Genomic DNA, 7319 nt, shown 5'->3' with positions numbered 1-7319 from the left:
TTAACTCACAGCTGCCATTGGACAGACAGTTATAACATACTCTTATCTTTCACAGAACAGACAATTATCATTTATTTTATCTATTTGAGACATGTAGCTGCTCTAGGGGAAATAGAGCATTAATTTGGGATCAGCCTATTCAATTGATAATGACCAATGGGTGCCAGTTTCTAAGTAGTTAAGCATATTACCATAACAATATATGTGGCCTAGACATGGATATTGCCCACTCAACTCGTAATCTACAGAAATGTCCACCACATCACACAGTATAAAACCTAGTAGAGAAATCTGCCTTCTCCTGTATTGTATTAGTGACATTCATTAATAAATAGTAAAATAACAGGACAGAGCAGAACAGGCCTCTGCTGTGTCTTTATTATGGGTGCATTCCAATGCAAATGGATACTCTGGAACAATCTGAAACAATGTATCTTTCCTGTGGCTGTTATAATGAACACAAACAGATCAGAACGTAATTTAACATTAACCAGTTACATTTATCATACAACAATGTAAGGGATGGATTCCTTTCTATTGTGTGAGTTACTTAAATGCTGATCAATATGTGAATCTGGCTCTTATCAGGTGGGTGTTTTCTCTCCCTGTCCTGTGCTGTCCTCAGTTAAACCAAGACAGTGCTGTTGTCACCAATGTGGAAAAAGCTTCAGCTCAATTTATTATCTCAAAGTAGACCAGAAAATACACACAGGAGAGAAACCATACGGCTGTGTCCAATGTGGGGAAAAGTTCAGTTTAATGGCTGCTCCGAAAGTGCACCAGAGATTTCACACCGAAGAAAAGCCTTACTGCTGTGAACACTGTGGCAAACGTTTCACTGTAAAATCTAGCCTCGTACAACACAAGAAGATTCACACTGGAGAGAGACCTTACTGCTGTCACCAATGTGGGAAAAGGTTCACTCTGAAGACGGCTCTGAAAAGACACCTGAAAATCCACACTGGTGAGAAGCCATATACTGCTGTGTCCAGTGTGCGAAAATGTTCAGTGATATGCATCATCTTCGGTGTGAAATCTCTGGTGCACTTTCGGACTATCTTTTCACCACATTGGACACAGCCGTATGGTTTCTCTCCTGTGTGAATTCGTTCATGTATTTTGAGATAAGACAATCGAATAAAGCTTTTCCCACACTGGTCACAGCAATAGGGCTTCTCTCTAGTGTGAATTCTCTGGTGTTCTTTTAAAATCCCCTTTTGAACAAATCTTTTCCCACACTGGTCACAACAATAAGGTTTCTCTCCAGTATGTGAACGCTTGTGATCTTTTAGCAAAATACTTCCCACATTGTTCACAGCTGAATGGCTTCTCTCCTGTGTGTATTTTCTGGTCTACTTTGAGATAATAAATTGAGCTGAAGCTTTTTCCACATTGGTGACAACAGCACTGTCTTGGTTTAACTGAGGACAGCACAGGACAGGGAGAGAAAACACCCACCTGATAAGAGCCAGATTCACATATTGATCAGCATTTAAGTAACTCACACAATAGAAAGGAATCCATCCCTTACATTGTTGTATGATAAATGTAACTGGTTAATGTTAAATTACGTTCTGATCTGTTTGTGTTCATTATAACAGCCACAGGAAAGATACATTGTTTCAGATTGTTCCAGAGTATCCATTTGCATTGGAATGCACCCATAATAAAGACACAGCAGAGGCCTGTTCTGCTCTGTCCTGTTATTTTACTATTTATTAATGAATGTCACTAATACAATACAGGAGAAGGCAGATTTCTCTACTAGGTTTTATACTGTGTGATGTGGTGGACATTTCTGTAGATTACGAGTTGAGTGGGCAATATCCATGTCTAGGCCACATATATTGTTATGGTAATATGCTTAACTACTTAGAAACTGGCACCCATTGGTCATTATCAATTGAATAGGCTGATCCCAAATTAATGCTCTATTTCCCCTAGAGCAGCTACATGTCTCAAATAGATAAAATAAATGATAATTGTCTGTTCTGTGAAAGATAAGAGTATGTTATAACTGTCTGTCCAATGGCAGCTGTGAGTTAAGTCACGTTTTGTGTTCCTTTAACTTAACTCTTTGAATTAGCTTGGCTCTCTTTTTAACTCATGAATGCAAAAGCAGTCTTCTAAAGTAACCATAACAATGAATTTGCCTTTTAAATAATGTTAAACCACAAAGTAATAAAACACTTGGCTTCAACTCAAAATAGTAACCTTGACTTAATGTCTAGTGAACAAATGGACTCTTTAGCTACAAGAAAAGGCACACAATAACTCCACACAACTGAGTTTTATATAGAAATAAATATTTATAGAGCATGTAAACAGCATTTAGGTTCAAAGCCTGGGCTGTGAAAATACCCCTCTTCCTTCAGGAATAATATCACAACACTGTAAGTGCAAAATAAAATATATATAATCTTCCCACAGTTAATATTAAAATAATAAACACCCATTAGACGTCTCCCTTTGAGTCACTTAATGACAGACAATTATAATAATGTGTGGGCCTACACACTCACACACAAAAGCCAGCAAAATGAACTACTACCTAAGTTAACCTTAACTTGTGTCAGACTTGAATTCAAATGCAAGAGCAGCTTTATATAAATGTAGTAGTAGTAGTAGTAGTAGTAGTAGTAGTAGTAGTAGTAGTAGTAGTGTTATGAGAGGGAAGGTGATTTGTTCAGACTAGCAGGGACTTAGGTGGGACAGTTAACAAAGCATTATCCAGTTTCTGTCTATTGTTGATCCCTCCCCCCACCACCACTCTGATTGGTCCATCAGACTCATTGTGAGTATTTAACATAGTTCTGCTTAGCTCCATGACACAGTCATGACACAGTTCCAGGTGTGCAAGTTCCTGAGGCTGAACTCTCTTCTTGACTAAAGGTGAAGTATAAATAGATAGATAGATAGATAGATAGATAGATAGATAGATAGACAGATAGAAGGTTGATGCACCAATTGATGCAGGTTAGAGTTGTCCTATCTAAAAAAAGAAGGTAATATTTTAATTTTCCATCAAAAAATACATACAATAGAGATCCAATTTGTTTTTTTTAGATTGATAGGGTACTATTGGCAATTATAAAATACCAATTGATGCAGGTTAGAGTTGTCCTATCTAAAAAAGAAGGTAATATTTGAATTTTCCATCAAAAAATACATACAATAGAGATCCAATTTGTTTTTTTAGATGGATAGGGTACAATTGACAATTATAAAATACCAATTGATGCAGGTTAGAGTTGTCCTATGCAAAAAAGGTCATATTTGAATTCTCCATCAAAAAATACCTACAATAGACATCCAATTTGTTTTTTAGATGGATAGGGTACAATTGGCAATTATAAAATACCAATTGATGCAGGTTAGAGTTGTCCTATGCAAAAAAGAAGGTCATATTTGAATTCTCCATCAAAAAATACATACAACAGACACCCTTTTTTTTTTTTTTTCACGGAGAGCAGACAGCAGACGTCTGAAGGGGAACACACACTAGACACATCGGCCGCACGGAGGCGCCGCGTCAAAACATACGGCCCCGTTATTTTCAATGAACTTGACTCCGCTCCGAGTTCCAGCCAGACGCGGTAGCCTCCAAGCCACGTCTTTGGGATCAAAGACGCGATTGTAGTGTCCAAGCCCCGTCTTTGGGCTCAAAGACGCGGTCCAAGCCCCCAAAGACGCGATTGTAGTGTCCAAGCCCCGTCTTTGGGCTCAAAGACGCGGTCCAAGCCCTGTCTTTTGGCTCAAAGACGTGATTGAAACGAGATTCGCGTCTGGAGCCGCAAGAAAACGTGTTTCACAGTGCTTAGAAATAAAGAGTGACTGAGGCGGGGATCGAACCGGCAACCTCCGGTCAACGGGGCGGCCGCTCTAGCGACTGAGCTAAACGTTCTGCTCTGTGCCATGAATCCAGGCAGATATAACCTGCCTTTTTTTTTTAAATGCTAAAAAAATAAATAAACGAAAAGATATATTTTCGCACTAAAAACGTTATGACACACTATAATGCCGACAATATGGTAGAATATAGCATGTTCCATTGACAATAAATAATAGTAAAATGTATCTAATAGATACAAGGACAGCACACAGCAGACTTTGCGGGTTACATGTCTCCTTTACGGCCACACCGAGTTCCAGCCAGACGCGATTCCAAGCCTCGTCTTTGGGATCAAAGACGCGATTGTAGTGTCCAAGCCGCGTCTTTGAGGTTAAAAGACGTGATTGAAACCGAGAATCGCGTCTAGAAGAATCTAGAAGACGCGAAACCGAGATTCGCGTCTAGAAGACGCAAAGACGTGATTGAAGTGATTGAAACCGAGAATCGCGTCTTGAACCGCGGGAGCTCCGTCCTGGACGCAAAGCTGCGTCTTGACCGCTATTTAAGCACGGACGCGGCATCAGACGGGTCATAAGACGCGTCTTCAGACGTGGACGCAGAGAGTCAGCGGCTGTCTCTCAAAAAAAAACACCACCTACTTAACTACACAATAGGAATAGGCCTACATAAAATAAAAATAAAATAAAATAAAGAGGCTTTTTCGTTTGACGTCCGTGCCTAAAACACCCTTGGTCTGAACAAAAACACAAAACAAAATGGACCGAAACAAAAAAAGAGGGGTTATGTGGGCATGCCATCCTTACTTAAAAGATAGCGGCCCACCTCTTTTCAAAAACGTTTTCCTTACCATTAATTCTATATGTCACCCTCTCCATAGAGTACATGTCCACCATCATCAAAGTTGATGTAATAAATATAGTGGCCCTCACCATCATCAAAGTTGATATAATTGCAACCGTCAGGTCGCACTTACTATCAAAACCTCCACCGCCTGTCTGTCTGTCCGTCAGTCAGTCAGTCAGTCCATCAGTCAGTCAGTCTGTCTGTCACGTCACACTTTTGCCCTGCTCATATCTCCGCAACCGTTGCCCCGATCCAAGCCTCACATCAATTCTCACATGGCCCTCTTCTAGCGCCACCATGAGGCCGATTCTTGCAAAACACATTTTTGGACACTGCTCCTACATTTTTGGCCCTAAAATCACGCAAATCGGTACACAGTATGTCTACACTCATCTCATCAACATGGATCTGTCCCATTTAGCGCCACCTTCAGGCCGATTTTTTAAAATACATTTTTGGACACTACTCCTACAGATTTTTCCCTAAAATCACGCGAATCGCTACACAGTATGTCTACACTCATGTCATCAACATGGATCTGTCCCATATAGCGCCACCATCAGGCTGTTTTTTTTTTCAAACTAATTTTTTGACACTGCTCCTACAAATGTTGCCCTAAAATCACGCAACTCGGTACACACTTTCTCTACACTCATGTCATCAACATGGATCAGTCCCATTTAGCGCCACCTACAGGGTGATTTTTTAAAACAATTTTTTCGACACTACTCCTACAGATTTTGCCCTAAAATCACGCTAATCGCTACATGGGTATTCAACTGGCGGCCCGCGGGCCAAATGCGGCCCGCGGGGACCTTCCTTGTGGCCCCTGGAGCAATTTTGAAAAAAAGATTTTGAAAGAAAAAAAAGCAAAAAAAAAAAAAAAAAGAAAGAAATCCAAAATCGTTTTTTTTTTTTTTTTTTTTTTTTTAGGCTAATGAACGTTATAGGTATGGTTTGCGCGATATGAAACGTGAGCTTCATTTTACCATAATCACAGTAGGCTAATCCCTAATCATATTACATCATATTCAAGTGAAGTGACTCCAGTCAGGCGTTAGTGCGGCCCCCGGCCCCTTGGGTTTCTGTCAGTGTGGCCCCCTGGACAATTTAGTTGAATACCCCTGTGCTACACAGTATGTCTACACTCATGTCATCAACATGGATCTGACCCATATAGTGCCACCACCAGGCCCATTTTTTCAAACACATTTGTGGACACTACTCCTCAGGGCCGTCGAGAGTATTTTTGGCAAGGGGGTCAATATCAAAGAGCTGAGGGCCACCCTCCACGCGTGCCCCCTATTTGTTTTTCACAGGAAATTACTCATTTTCAAAGTAACAAAATGGTTAAAAGTGGTTCTACACGGCGGCATAACCATTCAGAGATTGTGCTAGGGTTTTAAACTGGGTTTTAAACTGTCGATCACCATAACTGGCATGGTTAAAATTTACCTGATAAAAATATCGGTCATAGATATTTGTATGCATTAATGACAAGCAGGTCGGGTAAATGCAGCACACAGCCCTAAGCATTACCGTTGTTTTGGGTTGAGATTGGCACATTTCCTGCCCAGATCATGCATGTCACACATGTCTTCTTCTTTTTTAGTTTTTTACTCTCAAAAAAGCATCTGCAATGTTGTGCATTTGAAACTACATTGCAGTGATAACTGCTTGCCTCCTTTGAATTTTCTTATTTTTATTTTTGCTTATTTTATTTTCAAAGTGACATGAGTGAGATGAAAAAACGTGTTGGATTGTACTGTTTGAACATAAGTATGTACACAAATGTTAGGGCCATCTTGCACAAATACATTAATTAACCACGTTACCATTTGCGCATCGGCGTGCGTAAATGGTTGCTCAATAACATTGCATTACTTTGAGAACACATTTCCTTCATAATAAGAAACAAAGCATATAGCAAGCTGCACAGAAATATGTACTGTATTTCAGATTAATCCTTAAACATATGGCTCAGCTTTCAGCTGACATAAGGTAATAAAGTATATAGGCTACTCACAAGCTACTGTAATAGATAAAGGCGTCCCTGCATCTGGTTTAGGACAAATGTTTGGGACAGTTCAGTTGATAAGCATTTGTGCCTCCTCAGATATATTCCGCTCAAGCCACAGTGACATTTTAACGTGTCCTCTGTCCACATGATAACTTGTTTCATCTTTCTGGATGGGACAGCCCAGTCCATTTTTGCTCCTACATTTTTGGCCCTAAAATCACGCAAATCAGTACACAGTATGTCTACACTCATCTCATCAACATGGATCTGTCCCATATAGCGCCACCATCAGGCTGATTTTTTCAAACACCTTTTTGGACACTGCTCCTACACATTTTGGCCTAAAATCACGCTGCGACCTGACGGTCGCTTATCTCCCGATTAGGGAGTCTTACTGGTAAATATAGTGGCCTTCAACATCATCAAAGTTGATACAATAAATATAGTGGCCCTCACCATCATCAAAGTTGATATAATAAATATAGTGGCCCTCACCATCATCAAAGTTGATATAATAAATATAGTGGCCCTCACCATCATCAAAGTTGATATAATAAATATAGTGGCCCTCACCATCATCAAAGTTGATATAATAAATATAGT

This window comes from Nannobrachium achirus (genome assembly GCF_963921795.1).
Source record: "Nannobrachium achirus genome assembly, chromosome: 16".
Lineage (NCBI taxonomy): Eukaryota > Metazoa > Chordata > Actinopteri > Myctophiformes > Myctophidae > Nannobrachium > Nannobrachium achirus.
Note: the sequence above shows the minus strand (reverse complement) of the source record.